At 43.2% G+C, this 26,636-nt stretch overlaps 1 protein-coding gene across 1 annotated transcript in view; it reads right to left on the bottom strand.

Annotated features, from left to right (window-relative positions):
* Positions 1 to 26,636, bottom strand: part of LOC308195578 (uncharacterized protein) — a gene marked incomplete at its 3' end in the record, with an annotated part of 34,879 nt that overhangs the window by 3,987 nt on the left and 4,256 nt on the right. The gene's annotated exons all lie outside the window — the stretch shown is intronic.

The following is a 26,636-nucleotide window of genomic DNA, read 5'->3' as shown; positions in this document are numbered from 1 at the left end:
ATCTGGAAACAAAACCATTTTGAGTGTCTGCAACCTTGCAGCTATGGCCTAGATTGCGCCCTCCATACTCACCAGGACCCATGTATGTCCACAGTGTCCTCCTAAAAGCCAACCCAATTCATTTTGCTGGCAAACACAGCTCAGGCAAACATACATGTGGCTCCCACATCACTGAAGCTGCAGCTTACCCAGCCAGTGTCTTCTAGGCACATCCTCATCCCACCAGAGTCAAGCAGGGAAGGGCCTCAGTGTGGTTGATAGAAGACTTACAGGAAGCCATAGGCGAGCAGGAGCTGAGATTTTATAAAATTTCTGGTCAGCCTGGAGAAGAGGATGCTCAGGGAGGATCTTATTAATGTGTATAAATCCCTGAAGGGAAGGTGCAGAGAGGACGGAGCCAGGCTCTGCTCAGCGGTGCCCAGTGCCAGGACAGGAGGCCATGGGCACAGCCGGGCACCCAGGAGGCTCCCTCTGAGCACCAGGCAGCACTTCCGTGCTGGGCGGGTGACGGAGCCCTGGCACAGGCTGCCCAGAGAGGCTGTGGGGTCTCCTCCTTGGGGATCTCCAAAAGCCTCCTGGACGTGGTCCTGGGCAGCCTGCTCTGGGTGTCCCTGCTTGGGCAGGCGTGGCACCAGGGGCCTCCAGAGGGCCCTGCCAACCTCAGCCTTTCTCTGATGCTGTGATTCTCTTTTCCTGTGATCTATAAAAAGACAATAATCTGATATAATCTGATCTGCTGTTTCTGGGCCAACAGTGAAAAGCGGACCAAGCACATGTTCTGCTGTAGGCCCTGCTTCTCCTATTGCTTGCTTAGATCTTTCTTAACTTTCTCCCTTTTGTTTGAAAACAGGGATAAAAGTAAGTGCAGGCTGTAACAGACAACTCCCACTGTTGAAAGAACTGGAATATTACTATTCATTATCATATTCTCACTTATTTTGCAAATTACCTAGAGTCCCAGATACCAAGAAACTGTGATTTTTTAAAGCAACAGCAGCTATTGAGTAGTGTCTTTCTTTAACTCTGATCATCTCCTCACTACAGGCCTTCCCTGCTCTCCTGATGTGCAGAAAGGCCAATACTCAGTAGAGCTTGGCCAGCTTCTTCATCAGAAGCTGACAGAGCAGGTTTGCAGACAGGGAGTCTCTCCTGCAATTTTGGTAAATGAAGCCTCATACTGTGGAACATCTTCTGTAGCTGGGTAAATGAGACCTGGTTTGACTTGAATGCACAAACTCTTCAATTAAATCCCACTAGGTTTGCATACACCCTATGGGAGCCTCATAATGAAAGTATAATGCTAATATTATAGTATTGTAGAGTTGTCTTCCCCAAGCCTCTGCTTTCTTTCTTGATTGGTTTGTGTTTATTCACTCTTTAAATGCATCAATGTGTCTGAAAATAGAATGCATAGACCATTTCCAAATTAATCTCCAGATGCCAGTTAGCCTTTAACTTCAGTTCAAGTAATTGATCAGCACCAACTAATGCAGTTAAAGTGTTCCTCATCCTTCATTCATGTCATTGCAACTTTGTAAATGCATGATGATAGTCTCAGTGAGAACTTTAATACCGCAATCCAAACAAGAATAGAAATAAAGCCTTTCTAGGAAAATCCAAGTGTATGTATTAAAAATCATTGTTGGTCCATTCTGAACAATGGGGGCTTGCCTTGCCTCAGAATCAATTTTGTCCTCTTCAACAAAATAAATAAATAAATAAATAAAATTCTGCACTGACAAAAACCAACAGTGACGAGAATGATGAAGACTGTTGAACAGCAACATGTTAGACACGGTGGGATCAATTCTCACCTCTGCTGAATCAGGGTAATCTTGGCACAGCACTGTTGGAGCCAGCTTGGTTATGACTGTACTGGGTCTGGCTGGGATGTTAACTTTCCCTGCAGCAGCCCATACAGTGCTGTGCTCTGCACTCACAGGTAAAACAGCAATGGTATCACACCAGTGTTGTGTCTGCTGCTGAGCAGTGCTGGCACAGCATCAGGACTCTCTCTAACCCCCCTAGGGATGGGCAAAAAAACGTGAGAAAAGAAACATCACCAGGGCAGCTGACCTAAACCAACCAAAGGGATATTCCATACCATATGATGTCACACTCAGCAATAAAAGGTGGAAAAAGGAGGAAGAGGGGAGGGGTGGGCTCTCATTGTGAAAACGTCTGTCCTCCTCCTGAGCACCGGCTAAGTGTGTTGAGGCCCTGCTTCAAGGACGTGGTCAAGCATTGCTCATTTGTGGGAAGTAGAGAGTAATTTCTTTCCTCTGCACTTCCACATAGCCTTTACTTGTTTGGTTTAGTTTTCCCTTTCCTCCTCCCTTTTCCCCTTTCCCTTTTTTTTTTCTTTCCCTTTAGTTAAATTGTTAATTGTTTAGTTAAATTGTTTAGTTAAATTGTTTAGTTAATAGTAATCTTTCCTTAATAATTATTTCTTTTTTCCTTTAATTAAATCATCCTTATCTCAACCTGTGAGTTGTTCTTTCCTTTACTTCTTCCCCTCCTCATCTAAGGAGGGGGAGTGAGAGAGCAGTTGTGGTGTTCAGCTGCCTAGCACGGTAAAACCACCACAATGACTAGGTTGTTTCTGCAGTCCCCAAGCTTCACTTGTCCATGGTTGCACACATTTTCAAGCAAGGAATGGTAAGCAACACCAGACTTTGCTCTGTCAGCCTCGTTCTCTCTTGTACATTTCCTGAAGCCAAGAGCAATGGTGAAGAATCTCTCAGGAGACACAGTGCTCACAGTTGGTGGGTGGAGATCTGTAAGTCAAACCAATGTCCCTACAGTATTACAGTGTTCAACACCCATATCAGCCTCCAGGCTTGTAATCAATAATTGGCATGCCTGCTTGTAGCAGGTGATTTTAGTGGAAGTCCTGTGAGCTGAAGGGTAAGTAGCCACGAGTGAGGTTCTCCCCAGGTTGACCTCTGTTGAATTGCTCACACACATAGGGTAAAATTTATGCTGTAGTAGCTACCATTAAGTGGTTGAAGGATATGGGATCGTGTACAATCTGAATCTGGTTCAATATTTTTACAATTCTTCACATTTTTACATACAAAAACATATATATATATGACCCATATCAACTTAGTATGGTTTTTCATGAGTATTCACAAGTTAATAGCTTTAATAATATTAAAATATCAGTATAATTATGGCACAAAATATATGAATCTCTGTAGGCCTTTTCTTGTCAAAATTTCCTACAACCCTAGGTGCTTTATTTGTGTTAAATGTGAACTTAATTAGTAATCAGAATTCTATGTCTCTCTTTTTAATTCTAAAGCTCTAGTACTAAATATTTTAATATCTTTCTTTTCCTTCTTTGCAGTATGATAAATGAAGCATTGAAAATTCAACTTTGTACTTGATATATCTTTCTAAAAAACAATCTGAGAAGGCTATAATTATTTAAATTTCAATTCATAAGTATTTAAACTACTTGGAAAGAAAAGAACCCAAACTTAATTAATCATATTTCACTTAAAAATACTGTAAAAGGTGATTTATATATGACTATAAATTGATTTATTGGTAACTTATAGAAAGTGAATGGTTTCATGTAAGGATCAAGTTTAAAGACAATGAGTGGCTGAGAAAGGGAACAAGGTAAAGCCTTGCAGTCACCAACAAGCCTTGCATCAGTCACGTTTGCGACAAGGTAAGCTCAGCCCATGGGAGTGAGGGGTCTGTCATTAAACCTGCACATCATTCCCATGCAAGGCCAGAAAAAGCAAAGCACCCCAGTTAAAAATAGTGCTAGGGCACCTTGGCCTGACATGAGCAGCTACTCATAAGCTGGAAATCACAATGAGCTCATGTCTACATTAGGCATAAAATATGTTTTAATGTGTATAAATTTTTGCCTTTCTTCTTTAGTCGTACATGTTGGAGTGATGTGACAGAGCTCACGACAACTGAGCGGCTCACATGGACTAATTTATTCAGAGGGATAGAATAGGACTCTTTTAAGTGTCATTTTAAAAGCCTTACATATCAAGAAGCTGCAGTTGGTCAGGGAGTTATGTCTAGGCACCTGGCGATGGGTGTCAGCACCAAGAGCTGCTCACCATATCTAGGGCAGATGGGAAGGTGGGTACACCCCACTGCTACCTTGGAGAAGGCATTTCAACAGGCCCCAGTTGAGAGCAGGTCTACATTGATGCAAGGTAAGAAATGTCTACCTGTAGTTAAAGACTGGAATAGGCTGTCTAGGGTGAATCTCCACTAGGGAACATTTTTAAGGGTAGGCTGGAAACCCAGCAGACAGGCAGGATTTGGGCACAGATAGTACTGTATAGTCTAAGCTTTCCTTAGAGCAGTATTTTTTTGACTGCATCACAGTGCTGCTGCTCAGGAAACACAAGATGTGTTCCATCCCACTCAGAAACATCCCACACAGATACTTACACTTCTGCAGACCCCCAAGGGAACATCCATGTTAAATAACAGTGAGGTCTGCTACTAAAAGGAGTTGCTACTTTGCCTGTAGAAAATGATGACTTCTGCACAAAAGGGCCATTTTCAAGAAATATTTCAGCTTGATGTCCTAAGCAGCCAAAAATACCATAGTTGAACTCTTTGGTTATATTTTCTTCTCATGAACTCAGTGAATTATGACTGCAGAAATCTCTGTTCTTACTAATCCTGTGGTATGGATAGAACATTTGATTGTACTCAGTGCAACTCTACCTCAATCTTCTCTGCACAGGTTTGATCAAAGTTTGATGAAAATAAGGCACAAAAGAAATATGTCATTTATGAATGTTTCTGATGGCTCCATATTGGAAAATATACTGAAAAATATCACTAGCTCAGGTAGACCAGAGAGGTAACAAATCACAAGGAACTCAGTGATTCTCCTGAGTGAAGAGGGAGATTATGCTATGCCATGGGAAATGGAGTGAAGCCAGGGATTTACATGGGGCTGTAGGGGTGCCTGCCCTCCAAAGTGCAAGTCAGAGATATAATTGTTGTAGGACATAATTGGCCACTTTCCTCAGATCTTTTTTTTTTTTTTTTCTCCCCATACCTCTTTAATATTTACTAAGAATTAGCATGCTAATATCAACCTTCCTTTCTGGACTCCTCTGGGATCCAAATTACCTCTTTTTGCCCTTCTTTTCTTTGGAGGAGATTTAGTCCTCTGGCTAGGCTTTTTATTGCCAGCGGCCTCCCAGATAATTCATCCCTGTTGTCCTCAAGCCACCCAACTGGTCACCTCCCGCCTCCCCTTGGAGGCAGATTTCATTGCTATCTTCCTGCTGGTAGGACATGTCTTCAACATGCACTGTCCTTACTCCAACATCAACATTGCTCTCTCCTAGCCCACCTTGCACACAGGCACATTTACCACTAGTGCATCTCCAAAGCAAATTCTCTTTTCTGAGACCAATAAGCACCCAAGATATTTGTATAAGAAAAAAAAATAAAAGGAAAAAGATGAGCAATCTGTCCAGGTGAAGTTTCCAAACTGGTGTTTTTGTCCTCCCATTGTTAAATACCTAAGGAGGAAAAAAAAAAAAAAAGAAAAGGAAAACCAAAAAAAATTATTCCTCCTGCTGCTGCTGACAGATGATTAATAGTCATTTTCCCACTGCTCTTCAACACAGTAATTTAAGAGAGAGATAATGAAAATTCTCCATTAGCTTAAGTGCTGGGACTGCTCTTACAAGATCTAAATTGCCATTGGTCAACTCGGTCCCAGCAAAGACAAGTTCTTTGTAAACAAACTCACAGAAGAAAACCTGAAGGCAAATAAGAGGAGCCTGATAAGCACTAATTGCATGTCATTTTGTTAGCTATAAGTTTGTGCAATTCTTTAATTTGGGAGTGGGGAGGAGCAGCGTGAAGGAGCTCCATGAAGGAGTGGCAGAGATGAAGTGCCAGGGACTGACCACAGCCCCCATTCCCCATTCCCCTGCACCACTCAAGGGGAGGAGGTGGAAGAGGATGGATGGAGGGAAGGTGGTTTTAGTTTGCTTTTTGTTTCTCACTTTTCTAGGCAATAAATTACATTAATCTCCCTATGCTGAGCCTGTTTTTCCTGTGATGGTAATTGGTGAGTGATCTCCTTGTCCTTATCTCAGCCCAAAAGCTTTTTTCATCACAATTTCTCCCCCTGTCCTTCTGAGAAGTGAGAGAGCACCACGATGGTGCTTAGCTGCCCATTGGTGTTAAACCATCACAGTTAATTACCAAACTTGCCGTTTCACAGTTTCATCAACACGGAATTTTATGTAGATTTAGGGAAGATGTTGTTTTCACATTTCCCACCCTCTGCATGCTCTCTTTTCCCCAAAAAGAAGGAAAATGTTTTGGAAATTTCAACATTTTAGAAATGGCATTTTTTTTAACAAAACATTTCATGTTTTCAAGAGTGTGCAAATAACTGGTCACTAGAGATTTAATACTTCCTTATTTTTTGGCAAAAAAAAAAAAAAGGATAATTCTTTCATAATTTTTTACTTTCACAAATACCCTCTTATTTCAGAACCTTTGGAAGCTAGAACACACAGGAAGTTTGGGGTATAATTACATGAATTCTACATAACCAATCCAACTCTTTTTTGTTGGCTGAGATTTACACCAGACTTATTCCATCTTGAACTGTGAGAAACAGCTGCACTGAGAATCAGCTTTCTGAAGACAGATGCTATGGGATGTTCAGCCACAGATGTAGACAGATCCCTTGGAATACAGGCTGAATACAAGATATTATTCCCTTTCCCCCAGACTGAGTGCCCTATCTATGAGATTTAAGAAGTTGGATCTTCGTGTCTGTTCTCTGGCCCCAGAAGCATTCAAGTACTGACGCAAATTGGACCAGCTACACCAGGACAGATGAGAAAAATCCACCCCCAGTTCTGACACTTAAAACATATCCTCAGGATGTGGTTGACCTTCACAACAACTGAATTCTGGCCGAGACAGAAAGGAGCCTTGAGCCCTGGCTTCCTCAATCAAAGCCATGACTATTGTTGTCATATCAGGACACTCCATTCTTACAAGATGTATTTTTGAATTTCACTTATAAAATCATGACTCCACATCTTCATGGGAGTTAACTTTGGAGTGGAGGGATGTGAGCCCTGATTTTTGCACCAGGAAGTTTCTGGCTTATATTACATTATTATGCATTTTTACCCAGTTTCTGGGTAAAATGTACAAACAGGCCTTAGTGCAAAAACCAAAACTCAAGACTTTTCCTCTCCTTTTTAATGATCTGATTATTTAGCAACAGAACCATCCTTACTTTCATGCTCTGAGGTTTTGATCCAATTAAGTTGCAGTGTTTTTCTATGGAGGTACATAGCTTCAGGGAGGGATAGAAAGTAATTTCCACAGCTGAGCTTATAGTCTGGTAGTTAGAACAGTTTCCTTCAAAGGGTAAAATGCAGATTGGATCCCTCTAAGGAATCTCTCTGATTTCCCAAGCATGAGCAAGATATCCACACAGAAAGCAACTGCCTAACACACAGAAATCCATTCTTTGATGTAGAAAGAAATACTGTCTGCTGCTGAATTTTGTATAGGATGTAATTCTGCAGAGGTTGATAGATGTGGTCTATTATGAAAAAAAAAACTGCCTAAAAAAGCCTAAAAAATCTGCTAAGCTGAGCCTCATAGGCAAATGAAACTAAGGAACTCCTGTATTACATCTGTGCCTTTACCATTGCTGTTGCCCATGTTCAGGCTTCATATTATGCAGGCACTTGGCTTGAATCACTCTCCTCTAGCTCATGGGAACCAGTTCTCTACCACTCTACATGGGAATGACTTTGGCCTCTCCCTCTCTCTCATGTACTTTCCATATCACCTTGACAAATTCTTCTACCCTACTGGCTGTCTACAATGCAGGACAGTCCCTACCCCTTCCTCAGTGCACTTCGTATAACAGGGCAGTTATCTCAACCAGATTTTCATTTTGATATCAAGACCAGAAGATGTTACCACATCTAGCAAATAGAGATAATCAGGAGAAAGGACCAGTGTTTCAAAGAGTCACTGAAGTGACAAGAAGGAAACTTGATGTGTTTGGATTCTCACGTAAGTCAAGAGTGATCACACTAAAGATTGTACTTGCTAAAGATGTGTTTCTACTTATTGACTGCATGTTCTCCCTATAAACAAAAGAATAAAGGCCTAAAAAATCTGCCATTGGAGATGTCCCAGGATAACCAAGACAGCCACGTGAAGCTGCCACTTGTGTTGTAAGACCTGTGGGAAACACATCCCGCTGAACTGGCACCTGTGGACCAGGAAGGGTTGCTTATCTCCAATAGTGGTAGATATCTATTGTGTTCAGTTACACTCAAAGTACATAAAATTGGTGCCCATTCTTCTCTCTTGACAGTAAAAGTGATCTATATCTCAAACTTAAATGTATATTCCTATCCTGTAGAAGAGAACCTCAGAAACAGATGAATTTCACCCAATATACAGGTGGCCAAGACAAAATATCAGATAGGTATCCCTCTACAGTTGTTAGATTACATGTTAAAGAAAACAGAGGAAAAGTTACAATCAACAATGAAAACAGAATAGTTTAGCAACTTCTCTCTTATCTATCCCTACCATATCAGGAAGAAAATACACGGCTGATGTATTTGTTTGCCATTAGTGATGATAACAAGATGATTGATAGATTTCAAACCTTTGAAGTATTTGGGTAACATTGCCCACAGGATAAATCCACATCTTTATCCAGCACAAAACTGAGACCTTTTGTGTGCTCTACAATATCCTTTCAATATGAAAAGACTCTTTTAAATGCTTTTTGTAATTCTGTTAAAAAACTGGAATAAAAGAAAGGTGTCACTGTCCTCGTGGAAAGGTCAAACATCATGTTTTCATGCTGAGTCAAAAGCAAACTCAACAGACCTTACCACCAGGCAGTCAGAATTCTTTCTTAAACAGAGATAGACATAAATACATAGCAAGTACCTCCTTGCAAGATAATGTCTCAGAGAGGGGCATGAAAGAAAAGGTACAGGGCAAGAAGAAGCATCAAAAAGTACATTTAAACCTGGAATCACTTCCACAGACTGGTTGTTCATATTATGCAAGCTGACAAGCAGCATTTCCATTTTCCAGTATCTATACACCATTTATCACTTTAAGCCAGCACTCCACCATAAATTTAAAGAGCATCAGAAACTAAAGGGCAAACATGAAAAGAGATATACAACTTCACTCTGTGTTGTAGCAGTAAAAGGGTATTTTTAATTCAGCCTTTTATTCTGTGTTCTGATATTACACTTGGTCATATATATTAAGCCAAGCAGTTCAAACCAAAGGAACTGATCGTGGCCTTTATTATTACAAAGGTCACGCATAAAAGGTGTAAGAATTGATGCCCTTGTAGAAATGCAGCTTGTAGCTACTCACAGAGGGGGTGAGAAGGTTGTCTTTCTCAGTTCTTTGGTCTTTGTTTCCTATTTCAGAAATTTTAAGCCCTACTGCAGAAAGTGGGATGCTAACTAAGGGACCTCTTCCTTCTCCTTACTATCTACCCAATACAGCACGTGTTCCCAGTAATTCAAATATATCACCTCTTACCAGCACAGAGTGAGTCCAGGAATGTGAATCTTTTTTCCTTAGGGACAAGTAAGATTTGAACAGAATGACAGTCAGACTGATAACATCTACTCTATTCTGCCAGTTTTAAATAATTTCCCACTCAAGCGCTACTCTCTATGGGGGAAGGAGTCATACACTGATTAATTCATCTGCTAGAGCTTCCATAATCACTTTAAAATGTTCACCAATTGTAACATTTGGCAGAAAGGGACTCTCAAATTCTTTTATGCTTTGACTCCACATTTAATTGTTTTCAACTAATCCTCTTCAGAGGTGTTCAGATTAGTTTTCCCAGGACTCTGTAGATTCATAGATGCAAGAAGTTGGGAAGTGTCCTTTGGACAGACAGATGGGAGTTCTCCAACACAAGAGAAGTACTAACTCCAGGATGTGGTGTGCAGTGTGGAAGTATAGAGCAAAATCAGCTAAACCAGAGCTTACCCCTTTTTCAGAGCCTGGCCTGGAACAAGAAGCAATTTCTGTTGCCTCACTATACTTCACTTCTATGTTCATGCAGCTGTAGCAGTACCTGTGTCTGTAAGCTGTCACTGAAAACAGAATCATGGTGAGAACATGCCCCAGACTGAAATCATTCTCTCATATGCATCAACCTATCTCTGGGAAAAGCCACACCTCTTTCCGATTTGACACTAAAATAGCTGATCACATAAGTGATATATAAGGCTGTCCTGTTGGTGATTCATTAAGTTTCTCAAACAAAAGTGATGGATCATGATTTTTATTTATTTATTTACTTACTTTCTATCCTAGCAGTGGCTATTGGAGTCTTCATTTCTGAAAGCATAAATTAACAGCAGAAGGATCTGGAGACATGTGCAGTCCAAAATTCCCTTTATTGTCCAGTCTATTCCTTTAAATTATTTTGTGTTGTAGTGGTTGTTATTGGTTGGTTGTTTTTTGTTTGTTTGTTTGTTTGTTTTTGTTGTCGTTTTGTTTTGTTTTGTTTTGTTTTTATTAGGCTGAAGGACAGTAAGCAAAATATTTCGTAATAATATGCTGCTTAGATAGCCTTCTCCACTACAGCTTCTACTTTTATATGCACCAAAGCCAGTCCAAGCTCCTTCTTGGACTAGCCCAGTCCCTGAAATTTTTGTCACGGGTATCCTTTAGACTGCAGCTTTTTAGGTGTATATTATTGAGACTGCTGAATGGAGTTACATGTTCTAAAAGAGAAAGGAAGCAAAGGCAATCCCCACATTGTCCCCTTACTTCAGAACCGAGTGGAAATGCCAGTTCTGTAGGTGGCACTATGAACCAATGCTTCCTCACAGCACCTGAAGTTGCAGTGCTGGCCAGAGGCCGTCCTTCAGAAGAGACACATCGCCGAGCTCCTGGCTGCTGTGTGAGCGCCAGGTCTCTGCTGCACAAAGGAACTGGCTTACACGAGTGTGGTGTCCAAAGTGAATGAGCTGATATCCACTGGCAGACACTTAAGGGAATCCAAGTCTCTTGTCCACCTTTTATTGGGTGAGCCATGATCTCTCACATACTCTTACAGAAGTTGAACCTGACAAGAGCAAGAGATAGCTCACATTGCTTTTTCTCACTTTTTTTTTAATTGTGCAGATGCAAACAAAGGAAGATTTATAAATATTTAGAAATAAAAATAAAATTAGTATAGAAGATAAGTTTCTTTTTTTCTGTTACCTTTGAGTCACAGTAGCTGCATTTTGTTCGGGAATAGAGGCTTACAGTTACACTCTATTCCCTTGGCAAAGATCAAGAAGCTAGGTTTTACAGAAAACAAGGTTTCTTATTTCTTTGAGAGCACTGCTTTTGGATTCTCTATGACAAGGAAAAATCTGTAGGGAATATCAAAGGTTACAAGGATGGCTGTTTGAAATAGTTCTGGCAGTTGACTTGGGAAAAAAGAAAAGGAAGTCTGTGTAGTGTGAAAGAGCTAGGATTGCTGGGGAGTATCACCCATTCCTATGCTGCTTGCTTTTCCATGTGTGCGACTTATTTCAGTTTGCCCAAAGCTGAGGCTGGAGCATGAGAAGTTTGCCTGTTCAGTAAAACCAACTGGTATTCTGTCAGGATTTCAAAGCAAAGTGCTGCATTTATAACAAACTAATCTGGCGTACACCAAACAAGCAGGGATTTGGTGACCACGGTCGCCAGTAGGAAGGTAGAAGGATGTCCTCTGGCCAGATATTTCCTTTTGCAGAGTGAATGTTGGCAGTCATGGGCAAACCAGGCATGTTAGAGCAGCTGGTCCTGTTACAAGTAAATGAAGGAAAACAAATGTTACATCAAACTCAGCCTGAGCTGCTCCTGGCATGTGTTTGCTGAAGGAGGAGCGAGGGCAGTTTCAAAGCCATATTCACATTGAATTCAATGAAAACTGTCCCAGGGACTCAAAATTGAAAACTGCTGCTGTTCCTCTGCAGAAAGACTGAGTTTTTAAAAAAATTGTGCTTCAGCCAGTCTCCAGTCTCCAGCTGGATGTTACTCAGCTGCTTAAAACACTCTGGTTGAAGCACAGAACAGCGCACTGAAGTTACGAGAACTGAAGAACCACCTGAATTCTTGGCATTTTATACTAAGCATTTTATGTGGATGCTGTGTGCTCTCCATGGGGTGCTTCATACCGAAGCAAATCCCCAGGAGGTGGCAGGAGAAGCGATTGCACCCGGCTAGGACCAGCAGAGAAGGGCTGGTGAGCTTTCAAGACTACCCATGTAAGAGATGTTTCCTAAGGCAAAAAAACACCATGGTTCTGGGTATATAATTGTCTTTGGGGGAGCTCCTCACTAACTAGTCAGTAGTCAGTGAACATTCTCACAGGAAGTTCATCACTTGCTGAAGAAAATTAAAGTCCCCATGTCCTGGTTTCAGATGGGATAGAGTTTAATTTCCTCAGCAATAAAACTGGAGGAGTTGGCCAGGGTGGAGGCCACTGCTCAGGGACTGGCTTGGCATCACTCAGCAGGTGGTGGGCAATCATCACAAGTGCATCACTTGTTTTTTTTTTTAATTCTTTTTCCCCTTTCTTATTAAGCTTCCTTTATCTCGACCCATGGGTTCTTGCACTTTTTACTTTTTTCTGTTCTCTCCCTATCCCACTGTGGGGGAAGTGAGCGAACGGCTTTGTGGTGCTGAGCTGCTTACTGGGTTAAACCACAACACCCCAGCAAATAGCAACTTAGAGGGGTTTCAAGACCTTGAGGGAGCCCGAGCAGGAGAAAAGAGCAGAGAGATCAGCTCTGCAGAAATGAGGATGTTGTCACTGTGGAAATAGGTAAGGAGGGAGAAAAGGAGTGACAGGAGACACACGTGTGACTTGGAGGAGAGGCTGTGTGCAGAAGTGCATTACATTCCCTGGGGGACCCACAACCAAAGAGGGCAATGAGGCATTGAATCGTGTGCAGGTGTTTTATAGAGGTGTCGCAGGCTGGGCAGCTCTGTGTTAAAGCCGGGATGGATCTTTTCTTTTTTATTTTTTTATTTTTTAAAGATCTTACAAAGCCTGGCCATAGTGTTGTTTTACATGGGTGTCCCTGGAGAGAAAATTGTAAATTCAAACTGCTCATGGTGAAATCTCTTGGAAAAAAAAAAAAAAAAGTGTATTTAAACTTCTCGTAATCTGAAAAGACAGCTTCAGGACAGGTGGTGTGGGACTGCTGGGCTGCAAACCCTCATCTCATGAGAAAGAGAGATGCAAAGAGCCTGTTCTAGGCAGAGGCCAAAAGGAGAGAATGAGCCACAGCCTAATCAAACGGGGAAAAACTATGGATCCAGCCTGCTATGACCAACTTGCTGAGGAAGCTTTCCCCAGGCACAACGATTTTAAAATACAAAAATCCCCAGCTGATTTTTCACCAGCAATAAGTAAATGCACCCAGTGAATCTGGCCCTTATCTCAGTTAGCAATTCTGCAAAACAATCCATATAATCCATTACTTCTGAGTCATTTTTAGCCAGCTGATGATTTGTGATGTGTGCCGATGGATTTTTGTACTGTGTGATTGACCATGTAAGTCAGGTGATGTCAGCCCTGCTCCCTGCATGGCACAACAGGAGGAGGATGCTGAATAATGGCTAATGGATACAGAAAGCAAATATTCTTGTTCAAGCACGGATTTTCTTGTTTGCATATAATGTACAAAGTATATACACAAATAGGTTCTTTTAAAGTATGATACAGCAATTTCTAATTCATGTTCATGGAAGGGTATAACAGACATAAAATATCTTAGTCTTCAGAACTATCAAAAAATAAAATAAAATAAAATAAAAGGCAAAATGAAATAATATTTCTTGTTTTGTTCAACACATCTGTAGATTAAATAAGAATATAAAAACTTACCAGGTCAAATGAAAGGTCTGTCTGGTTCTGCTGACACAACACAAATAGTGATTTGCATCCACTGAGCCTTATATAATCTCCTTGATTTCAGTACGAACAGGGCTGAAGAATTTCTTTTCAGGATGAGAAGTGATAAACAATGTATTGTTGCTGTTGTTGATGATAATTTTTTCACTAGAAACTTTCACTTTGGAACAATAAAAGCAATGCTAAGGGCAAATATCTATTTATTTGGAATTGCTTTGACTTTTATTTAACTCTGTCCCTGTATGCACTTAGGAAATTATCAGGAGTGAAGAGCCAGACAGCCCATAAATGGTGAGATCAATATTTGAGAATTACAAGACATACAAAATAAAACCTGGAACTTTCTGTTCTGCTTTTGTCTTAGAAACATTCTCATAAATTTTAGGTGTCATTGACTGCTTTCCTGTCATGGACCATATCCTACGGGTCTTGTCCAGTTGTACTGTGTGGAAGGTGAAGGAAATTCTCAATAACCTGTTCCTTTTTTTTTTTTTAACTATGGTGGAAAGAATCTGAAAATTTTCTAACACAAACTTGCAGTTCCTGTAATAAAATAACTTCTTAATTCGGACTAGTTGAATCCCTCTGAGTGATCCTATTTACAACAGATACATATTCACCTAATGCTAGTATCAAAACCAACCCCGGTGTTTATCACAGTTCTCATGTATGTATTACAAGTTGCTTCAGCTATTTGATAGAGACTCTTCTGCTTTTCATTGAGAAGACCTTGGCTGAGTCAGAAATGTAAAAGTCATTTAGAAGAGAGACAGGGAAGCAGTGTTTCACTCATTGATATTAACTGTCTAGATTAAAAACTAATTTTCGTAGAACTATAAGGGCAAGGAAATCAAATGTTGGCTGGCACTCAAAGGAAAGGTTTTCCTGTTCTGCCTCTCTTAACAGCTGCTCATTAGGAGGAAAAAATTGCATCCATAGCTGAAAACCACTGCATTTAAGTCCTATGATCTAGAAATCTGGTCTGCATTCTTTTTGTTTCATTTTTTTTCTAAAACATGGTTCAATATCCTGAACTCTGTATCTCTGTTGCATTTTGTAATCAAATTACACAATTTTGGCATTTTTAAGAAAAAAGTGCACAACGCAAATGGGTCATCTGTCAGGGTTTGCTGTGACCTACCTTAGCTGTGCTATCCAAGGATTTTCTGGGACATGCCAGCCTGCACAATGGCTATTATACTTTAATGCACGAACACTGGAACTCTGCAGGCAGTATTGTCCACTATTTGTTCACTCATATGTCTTTCCGTTTTTACCTCTGGAACATTTGCATGTCTCTCAGAGAAATAACTAACAAAAGATCAAGGAAGACATTTCAAACCCAAGCTAAAATAGCCATGGGCTGAATTTTGTTCATTCACAGCACTGAACTAGTGTTATATTCCCCAGAGCTACATGGAGACACACAAGAGGACAATTTAGCGTTGGCTTTGCAGTTTTATTTACTTTAATTAAGAATTTATAATCACCAGTAACTATTAAGTGAAAAGATACTATTGGGGGGGAGGGGTTAAGTACAACGTAATATTTTTGCTGAAAGCTTCTCTATACACAAAGTAAATGGCGTTTAAGAAGCAGAATTCACCCCATCATACTCACACATCTCAAATCTCATACTGCGCCATTCCTCTGGGATGGGGAATCATTGCCAGACCTGTTTTACAGAAAGAAAATGGGATGTTTAAGTGGTGAACTTGATCCCAGCTCAATGAAAGAACTAAATAGCACCCCTGGCCACCAGCCTCAGGGTTACAGACCTGGGCTGGTCACCAAAGGCTCCTCTGCAGTGAATGAGAGGGGAGCATCTCAGTTTGGGATTTAGATACTCCAGGTCTGCTGTAAAACAGATTTAAGCCTCTCTCCCAAGGTGCACAGGGGAGCCTGAGATCCAGGACAAAATTCTGCTCCCCTTTCTGCTGCATACATATAACTCCTGCATTCCTCATGTTCAAGCTGAAGGTGATAGAAGAGGCTGGTGGTCAGAGCAATCACCCAGAGAGGGGCAGACACAAATTCGAGTCCTCCTCAACCTGGATAAGTTCAGACTGAACCTCCTCCTGCCCAAGGGAGTACCTGAACCTCTGGGATGGCGTTGGGTCTGCCACAGAATCACTTTTGACTCCTGTGGTCACAAGGGTGGATTTGAAGAAACAAAAAGCAAATGAACAAAGAGTCCCTGCAGCCCAGTAGTGAGGGTAGAAGACACTGAGAGAAACCTGGATTCAAGGTCCTTTTCTTGAAATGTTTTTCTGCTTTTGCCTTAAACTATCAGCAAGCAAACCACAAAATTTAGTGTTGTGAACAGTAAAGCATCAAGGTTTGTATCTGGGAAAAAGAGATGCAGTCCTCAGGGTTTCTGAAACACACGGGGTGAGGAGTCAAAGTGCACAGACTGGAGAGCAGTGAGGTCCCACTGGGGGTGGCAGCAGCAGGCAGCAGCTGGCACCTCGGCTCATTTCCATTCACATAAACTGCTGGAGGAATATGCTGCTCAACTAAAGCATAAAAATAAAAATAGGAGAGGATGCAAAAAAAAATATTAATTAAAATTATTTGAGAGCTAAGGGAAATTCTTTACTAGGCTTGAAGCAGTCCTTGTAGTTCCTGTATCAAAGAGAAGGCTGGAGGGTGGCCTGACCACAGAGGAAATATGACCTCTCACATAGGTCTCCTTCATCTTGCAGAGAAAAAATGAGTTGCAGCAGCTGGAAACTGAAGTCAGATGCATTTAAATGAGAAATAAGGAATACAATTTTAAGAACAAGGATGGTTAACCAACAGTAGAAATGACCAAGGGAAACAGTATGTTCTGTCTCCTTTTGTGGTTTTACATGAAGACTGCATGAGTTTTTCAAACATTATTTGTGGAAAAATGCAGGTCCTGCTCTGATCAAATAAAATGGATAGGTTCAAAGTGAGTAACGAGTCCTGTGTGAAGCAGAAGGTCAGATTAGGTATCAGAAATACTTATTGAACAGAAACTACTACTAAATTTATACATGTTAGTAAATGTAAGGACAAAATCCCATTGCTTCACCTATGTGAGCAATGAACACGCAGCATGATGCCCTGCTGTTGTATGTTTTCTCTGTGTGAAAAACAGGGCATGGAGGTGCTCGCCCATCCCTTCCCCTCTGGAAGCGGGGTGCAGTCCAAGCAGGTGCCAACATCCAGCAACCTGGAAGCTTAAACATAGCCACCCAAACTCCAAATGCCCGCGGCACAATGAATTTGCAGAAGAACATCTCAGGAGACCCAGCCCTAAATATTTTCTTGTTGAAACACACCTCTTTGAAAACAGAAGGAGGGGAAATCAAGCAGGTATGCACACATGGTAACAGGTCTCCTCTGGACTACTAGCTTCTACATTTGCTTGCTCAGATTTCACGTGGTTGTTCAACTTTCTGTGAAGGTGCATTTTAGGAAATCATTCGGGAGACCTGTTGGCTAATCAAAATAGATGGCTTGATGACAGCACTAGCAGGGAGAGGTAGGGCCCCAAAATGGTAATGTAGCACGGTGGCTGCTGTCCTGCCTGATCCCAGTCCTCTTTCTTGGTGAAGGCAGTGGTACCACAAGGCAAAATGATGCCCCTAGCTCTGAGGGTCAGGGCAGGTGAAGTGTTTTGCAATCCCAACAGTATACCACAATGGCTCTGGCAACATGCATCATCCACCTGGCAATCTGAAGGATGTGGGGAATACATCCCTCTAGACACCTATAGCACAAGGTGCCATGTGGCTAGACCCTGAAGCATATATTGTGGTAGAGAAAAAATAAAAAATAAAGTAAAAACTAAAAAAAAAAAAAATAAAGATAGAAAAGGAAGATTTCACATGGATATCTTCATTGCAAGTGCAGAAAAAGGGAGCTAGCTGAGGTGATGGCTAGCCGTGGCTGCCCACGTACAAAATGAAGGGAGTTTTCCTTTGGGGATCCATGTCCTTTGGTACCTACAAACTAAAAACAATCAGTATATGCAACAGTTGTTAAAAAATAAGGCAAATAATTCTTATGGGATGTGCTGGCTTCTGCCATGATGTCTGTTGCTTCTTAGTAAGCAGGAAGGAATAACTCATCATTATAATATTTACATCCCATTTTAGAATCTGTTTTAATGCTGGTTCCCAGACCCATAAAAAATATTCATGCTCTCAAGACAAAATTTCACATCATTGCTCTAATTTGCCTTGTTGAGAAATATAATGATGTGTCAACACACTAACACAAATGTAATGCTTGTGTTGCATACAAGATAGCTACTTAGTGTCACTATCCACGGGGTTTTATGCCTAGTTGGAAGATATAACTTTGCATCCACGTTGGCAGCTGGTAGTTAAAGTTACGTACATGCTTAGTCTCAGGGGCACATTTTCTTCCCACACTGTACCAGATTAATGCGAGTAATACAGACAAGAGCATGATGGATATAATCTACACCACATAGAGTCAGCTTGCAAAGAAAGGAAGGCTTTTTTTTTTTTTCAAGGGCTCGGGAAAGAAACTAATATAGCCAGCTGATATTAGCCTCATTCTGTGCCGGCTGTGCTTTTTCTGTGGTGTATTTCACAGAATCACAGAATCGTCTAGGTTGGAAGAGACCTCCAAGACCACCAAGTCCAACCTCTGACCTAACACTAACAAGTCCTCCACTAAACCAGATCACTAAGGGCTACATCTAAAAGTCTTTTAAAGACCTCCAGGGATGGGGACTCAACCACCTCCCTGGGCAGCCCATTCCAATGCCTAACAACCCTTTCGGTAAAGAAGTTCTTCCTAATATCCAACCTAAACCTCCCTGGCACAACTTTAGCCCATTCCCCCTCGTCCTGTCACCAGGCATGTGGGAGAATAGACCAACCCCCACCTCTCTACAGCCTCCTTTAAGGTAACTGTAGAGAGCGATAAGGTCGCCCCTGAGCCTCCTCTTCTCCAGGCTGAACAAGCCCAGCTCCCTCAGCCGCTCCTCGTAAGACTTGTTCTCCAGACCCCTCACCAGCTTCGTTGCCCTTCTCTGGACTCACTCGAGCACGTCCATGTCCTTCTTGTAGCGAGGGGCCCAAAGCTGAACACAGTACTCGAGGTGCGGCCTCACCAGAGCCGAGTACAGGGGCACAATCACTTCCCTAGCCCTGCTGGCCACACTGCTTCTTATGCAGGCCAGGATGCTGTTGGCCTTCTTGGCCACCTGGGCACACTGTGGCTCATATTCAGTCGACTATCAACCAGTACTCCCAGGTCCTTCTCTGCCAGGCAGCTTTCCAGCCACTCATCTCCCAGCCTGTAGCGCTGCTTGGGGTTGTTGTGCCCCAGGTGCAGGACCCGGCACTTGGCCTTGTTGAACTTCATGCAGTTGGCCTCAGCCCATCGGTCCAGCCTATCCAGATCCTCCTGCAGAGCCTTCCTTCCCTCGAGCAGATCGACACACGCACTTAGCTTGGTGTCGTCTGCAAACTTACTGAGGGTGCACTCGATCCCCTCAACCAGATTGTATTAATTTTGTTTTTGTATTAATTATGTTTTAATTTGTATTTTGGCTGCGGTGCCACCACCTGCTGGAAGGTGAGAGGGGAGGACACGGGGGACACGGGGCTGTGGGTCAGCAGGGCTTCCTCAGCCACCAAGTGCAGGAGCACAGGGAGCACGGGGCAGTTCTCATCTGCTGCAGATAAACAGAGCTGGAAGTAGGTCACAGAGATTTAAAGTTTATCTGTGCAAAAGTAAAGGAGAAAGGCTCAAAAATACTCAAGTAATGCTACACACTCGGCTGTCCGCTCTTTCTGTTAGGTCAAGGTTGAGGCTACAAGTGTCCCGTGGAAATGAAAATGGTTTCTCAGTGGGCAAAGAGAAATAGCAACCACTATCTGTAAATCTTTAGAGATCGTGGAAGTGTTTGCTTATGGTATTCTCATGAGTAGCGCATGGAAAGGGATTTTAGCATGTTTATACTTGTTTATTTGTAGAGAAACCGAAATGACCCAATGTGTAAAAATCTGTCCTCAGACCTGAAAAGACTGGCTTAAGCCTCAGCAGGAGAAGGGAAACACACTCATGAGGTCTTGTACAGCCTAACAAGTTTCTGTGTCCTCCAGCAAATGTGTCCCACAATATCTAACGACTTAGCCACCCACATCGAGACCAGGATGTGCCAGTGACCTTCTCCACTGCGTGTGAGCTCAGCTGTACCTGGAACAGGCATCTTCCTACTGGAGCTGGGCAGCTCAGAGAGGGACCTTTCACCCTTCCCACCCCAGTGGTACTGCAAGTCATGGGGCTGACAGCCCAACAGCCCTTCTGGAATGGGCTTCCTCCCAAAACACCACCGGCTGAGTCACATCTCTAACTTTCTGGCATGTCTGACTTGGCCAGGCAGTAGTACAGCTGACCTGCAGGTTGAAGCACTTCTCCCAGCCAGCACCTCCCATTTGATCTTCGGAGTGGGAAGCATCACTTTTTGTGATAAATTAATCTTGCTGCAGTAAGGCAGAAAAGAGCTCTCCTCCAGCAGGCGAAGACAGACCTGCTTACAGACCTGCGAGCTCCCAGTTAGAGTTAGATAAAATCCCCTGGCTTCAGCATGTGCTGAAACTATCAGCAGCTGATCGATTGCAATTGCTATCCAACCTGCAGGCTGGGCTCCGTGGTTTTTCTTCCTCTGAAGAGTTCAGCAACTGGCCACACTGGAGCAAAGAGTGTGAGTGAGTCCCCACTCAGCAGCAGTTGTATTTTCAGTCAGAAAAAGCGAAGGACTTCTAGAAACATCCCATTTCTTTAAACTTCTTTTGGCAATGTTCTTCTCATGCCTTCCTAGTTCATAACCCATCACATCGGTCACCTGCACTCAGTGCCCATCTGCCCTTCACTCAGGTGGGGAGGCCCAGGACTTCTCCTGGTTCCCCCACACCAAAGTGGATGCAAAAGCAAAATAGGCAGCATGTTCCCTGTGCTTTGTGGCACCACTCCCTCACTTATTCATCCCTCACACAAACCAAACCCTGTGCTCACAGAAGCTCATGCAAGCGTGACTATTCTTGACACTGCTGTCCAGTGCATCATCGTGGCTGTACACATTTCCTTCTCATTTCTGCCAGCTATATGCAATTGCCCTGACTTGGAAGAACTCTTTCCATCCCTGTGGCTATTTTTTTTCCCACTCTAATAGCTAAGATTGCTTTTTGCCCCAGTGGTGAATACACTGTAAATAGGAAATGGAAGCATTTGCCCTCTTGAAATTGGAAAAAGAGGTCATATTAACTTGACAGACTCTAACTAATGGCCGCAGAAAGGGTGTCAGCTGGAAATTAGTTTCTGTTCCTACTGACCTGAGCCAATTTCAACGTGCTAAGCTCTTCATAGCAGCCTCCATATGCTCAACCATAGTCTGAGCCATTCAGTCCCCTCCAAGTATTGATTTTTGCCCCTAGAATATTTATGTTCTGCACAAACATGTTGTCCAACAGCTGTTCAGTGCAGTGAGCTTTTATTCTTGCTTGCAAATGCTGAAGTCTGTAACAAGGTATGGAAACATTTAAATCATAGGGATGAATTTTGTATAATTGCAAATGTCTCCTTTTGCACGTTTTTGCTGTTTTTCAGGTCTCTTCCTCCTGGTGCTCTTAAGACAAGTGTTTCACATCTGTTCAGCAAGCTTGTGGACTATGCAGGTACAATAAGGAGCATTTTTCTCTTTGAACTCTAGCAGACAAGAAAGAAAATACTGCCAACAGCCATGGACCCCCTCCGAGGAGGCTTAAGTACCATTGTGGGTAATTTTGCTTGTAGAATTTTATTGAGAAGCAAAGGCAATGCCTAAATATCATTTTATTTGTACGTTGCTCATTGGAATAACATCATTGCAAACATCCCTTTTACGTGAGCTTCTTTCCCCCTGCTGAGAGATTGATGGGGGCCTGAGAGAGGCAGGGGAGAGCACCACGCTGCTGTACAATGCTCAGGCACACCGAGTGGCCTTTCTCAGTGCAGGAGCAAAAACATCACTGTAATTCTCACAGGGCAGTGAATGAGATGCAAGCGACTCAGTCATATCCTGGAAATCTGCATCCCCCACTAGGGCTGGTGGGACTCTCCTGGCACAGACAGCCCTAGTAGACCTTTTCAGCCCTGGCGTGAGTGTGTCATGCACAGTCTGGTCTGGAAGAGACTGCTGGTGCTGAGCACACAGGCACAACACTGGGTTGCCACAGCATGCCAGGTGCCCATGTCCACCAAAGGCTTCCCAGGTTGGCATAATTTGGATTGATCCAAGTCCAATCCATGATTTGGAGCAGTTCCCTTCTCTGTCTCCAGCATCTTCAGCTACGCCATGAAGTTGCATCCCCTCCTGCATTAAATCCCACAGTGCACAGAATCTCTTTGTTCCTAGAAAGGTTGCTACCAGGCAGGGGGCTCAGCCCAACACAGCTGCACTCATTCTTTGCTGCTGTTAGCAATGGCAATCATCTCCCACTGTTATCTTTTCAATTTCTCCTTTCCCAGATGCAAAAGGAGCCCTATCCTGCAAGGCAGCGGGAGTTTCCCTTGAGGGCTGGAGCACTTCCATCGCTCATCCAGCTCATCTAGGCAGATTTTTTATATTTCACTGTACAGAGAAAGCCACTTACAGTCATTCAGCTGCATATATTCTCCCTGCTACTGTTACAAATAACATGTTCAAACAAGTGCTTTCTCCCATACAGCCTGATTTTTATGATCTCACCTTGTAAAGAATCTTAATCTTTTGTTATGTTGGCTGGTCCAGTGCCTTGGCAGCCTTAACAATGTGTATTTTACTCAATAATAAGAAAAAAAAAAAGTAACCTTTACTAAGCCTCAGAGGAGTTAAAGGTGCCTACAGTGTTCAAGGAGGACAGGACATGGCACAGGCTCCTGCTCAGAGCAGCAGCTCCTGCTTCTCTGCAGCATCTGTGTGACACTGGACAAAGAGAGATTAGGAATTTCACAGAGATGTTTTTCTGAAAAAAGACTCTTTTTGTCTTGTGTAAATCATCATTATGTCTCAGCATGACAATAGTGAGATCAATAGTGCCATAGAAACCAGCAACGGGCAGTGCTCGTGCTGCAGCCCAGCAAATATTCTTGAGGTGTGTCTAGACAGGTGCTTCAGTTCAGACCAAGAACACACGTTGCAGTCGCCCCTTTGTCTGAGCTTTGGTGGCCATCAAGGAGTGAGTCACAGTGGGTCTGAACTGGATCCTTTCAAAAAAAGGTTTAGCTACAGGATTCACCCCAGGACCTGAGCACCTAATGCACTACCATGGCAAGTAAGCCTTCAGTGCCTGGGGACAGACTAGAACTAGTAGGAAGTAAGATAAATCTGTGAAAAGTGCACAGTGTGGATGCTTGTCCTATGTACCAGCTGCTTTGCTCTGTAGGTCTGTCAGAAGAGACTATATCATAGACTATGCCCATTCTTCCCCACCATTCCCAGCACCTAAAGGATCAATTCCATCTTCTGAAGGTGCCAGCAGTGTTTGCAAATGTCCTTAGGCTGCTGAGGGGAGCAGGGAATTGGGACCTCAATTATATTTCTGCCCCACAGCTACTGGGGTTGAAGGGTGCTCCAGTGAGCGCACGGATGGACTGGGATTGTCCTTTGTCCTGGATTTGGCCACAGTAGGGAAAAGTTTCTGAAGCTACTAATCTGTCTGGCTTCACATGTCTGCATCAGGAGGAGACAAGTCACAACACCTTTATCTGTCCTTGGACTATGGAAGAAACCTAGGGATTTGCTCACCTGTGGACACCTAAAACTGTACCAGATAATTTCTGTTTTTATGGTGTTGTGGTTTAACCCGGCTGACAGCTAAACACCACACAGCCGTTCGCTCACCCTCCCCCCTCCCTCTCTGGGATGGGGGAGAGAAACGGGAAAGTGAAGCCTGTGAGTTGAGATAAAGACAGTTTATTAAGACAGGAAAATAATAATAACAATAATAATAATAATAGTGATAATGGTAATAGTATTAACAATAATAATGTGTAAGAAAACAAGTGATGCACAATGCAATTGCTCACCACCCGCTGACCGATGCCCAGCCTATCCCCGAGCAGCCGGCCCCCCACCCCGGCCAGCCACCCCTATATATTGTTTAGCATGACATCAGATGGTATGGAATACCCCTTTGGCCAGTTTGGGTCAGCTGTCCTGGGTCTGTCCCCTCCCAGCTCCTGCTGCACCCTCAGCCTGCTCGCTGGCAGGACAGAGCGAGAAGCCGAAAAGTCCTTGGCCTGGTGTAAACACTGCTCTGCAACAATTAAAACATCAGCATGTTATCAGCGCTCTTCTCATCCTAATCCAAAACATAGCACCCTACCAGCTACTATGAGCTACTTAACTCTGTCCTAACTGGAACCAGGACAGATATCCACCCCTTATTCCATACCATTTATGTCATGCTCAGGTTACACTCTGTCCAATACATTCTAATTAATCACCATTTTCATCTATGATATATAGCAATCATGGTAGTGATGACATACATTATTATATAATAATTAACATACTACAATTCAACTCATGGGCTATTCTCACCCAGTATCAAATCCCCTTGAGGTACACACCGGACCTCCCCATTCTTTTGCATTACCCACCAAGTGCATCCAGGTCCCTGAGCAAAAGCAATTCCACGAATGGGTTTGCCTTTTCCTGAGGCAGGAGTAGCCCAGACTGTTTTACCCAGCATGTTTCTTACGTGCACTACAGGAACTTTATCCCCTTCTACAGTGCGTAACAGGTTTGATTGGGCAGGTCCAGCTCGGTTGGCAGATCCCCTGGTATTGACTAACCAGGTGGCCTTTGCCAAATGTGTATCCCAATTTTTGAATGTCCCAGCACCCATTGCTTTCAGTGTAGTCTTCAACAGTCCATTGTATCGTTCAACTTTTCCAGAGGCTGGTGCATGATAGGGGATGTGATACACCCACTCAATACCATGTTCTTTGGCCCAAGCGTCTATAAGGTTGTTTTGGAAATGAGTCCCGTTGTCTGACTCAATTCTCTCTGGGGTGCCATGTCACCATAAGACTTGCTTTTCAAGGCCCAGGATAGTGTTCCGGGCGGTGGCATGGGGCACAGGATATGTTTCCAGCCATCCGGTGGTTGCTTCCACCATTGTAAGTACGTGGCGCTTGCCGTTGCGGGTTTGAGGGAGTGTGATGTAATCAATCTGCCAGGCCTCTCCATATTTATATTTCAGCCATCGTCCTCCATACCAAAGAGGTTTTGACCGTTTGGCTTGCTTGATTGCAGCACATGTTTCACAGTCATGAATAACCTGTGCTATAGTGTCCATGGTCAGGTCCACCCCTCGATCACGAGCCCATCTGTAGGTTGCATCTCTACCTTGATGGCCCGAGGTGTCATGGGCCCATCGGGCTATAAATAATTCACCTTTATGTTGCCAGTCCAGGTCCACCTGAGCCACTTCAATCTTAGCAGCCTGATCCACCTGCTGGTTGTTTTGGTGTTCTTCAGTAGCCCGATTCTTGGGCACATGAGCATCTACATGGCGTACCTTTACAACCAGGTTCTCTACCCGGGCAGCAATATCTTGCCACAATGCCGCAGCCCAGATGGGCTTGCCCCTGCGCTGCCAGTTGTTCTGCTTCCATTGCTGTAACCACCCCCACAGGGCATTTGCTACCATCCATGAATCAGTATAGAGATAGAGAACTGGCCACTTTTCTCGTTCAGCAATATCTAAAGCCAGCTGAATGGCTTTTACTTCTGCAAACTGACTCGATTCACCTTCTCCCTCAGCAGCTTCTGCAACTCGTCGTGTAGGACTCCATACAGCAGCTTTCCATCTCCGATGCTTTCCCACAATACGACAGGACCCGTCAGTGAACAAGGCATATTTCTTCTCATTTTCCGGTAGCTTGTTGTACAGGGGGGCTTCTTCAGCACGAACCACCTCCTCCTCTGATGATATCCCAAAGTATTTGCCTTCTGGCCAGTCCATAATCACCTCCAAGATTCCTGGGCGACTGGGGTTTCCTATTCGAGCCCGCTGAGTAATCAGTGCAACCCACTTGCTCCATGTAGCATCAGTTGCATGATGCGTAGAGGGGACCCTTCCTTTGAACATCCAGCCTAGTACCGGCAGTCGGGGTGCCAGGAGGAGCTGCGCTTCAGTACCGACCACTTCCGAAGCAGATCGAACTCCTTCATATGCTGCCAATATCTCCTTTTCAGTTGGAGTATAGCGGGCTTCAGATCCTCTGTATCCCCGACTCCAAAACCCCAGGGGTCGACCTCGAGTTTCCCCAGGTTCTTTCTGCCAGAGGCTCCAGGTGGGACCATTCTCTCCGGCTGCGGTGTAGAGCACATTCTTTACATCTGGTCCTGTTCGGACTGGCCCGAGGGCTACTGCATGAACTATTTCCTGCTTAATTTGTTCAAAGGCTTGTCGTTGCTCAGGGCCCCATTCAAAAGCATTCTTCTTACGGGTTACTTGGTAGAGCGGGTTTACAATCAGACTGTAATTTGGAATATGCATTCTCCAAAACCCCACGACACCTAGGAAAGTTTGTGTTTCTTTTTTGCTAGTTGGTGGAGACATAGCTGTTATCTTGTTGATCACATCCATTGGGATTTGACGACGTCCATCTTGCCATTAAATTCCTAAAAACTGGA

The sequence above is a fragment of the Anser brachyrhynchus genome (genome assembly GCF_964034855.1).
Source record: "Anser brachyrhynchus genome assembly, chromosome: 1".
NCBI classification, from domain to species: Eukaryota; Metazoa; Chordata; class Aves; order Anseriformes; family Anatidae; genus Anser; species Anser brachyrhynchus.
Note: the sequence above shows the minus strand (reverse complement) of the source record. Positions and strands in the feature narration are given on the sequence as shown.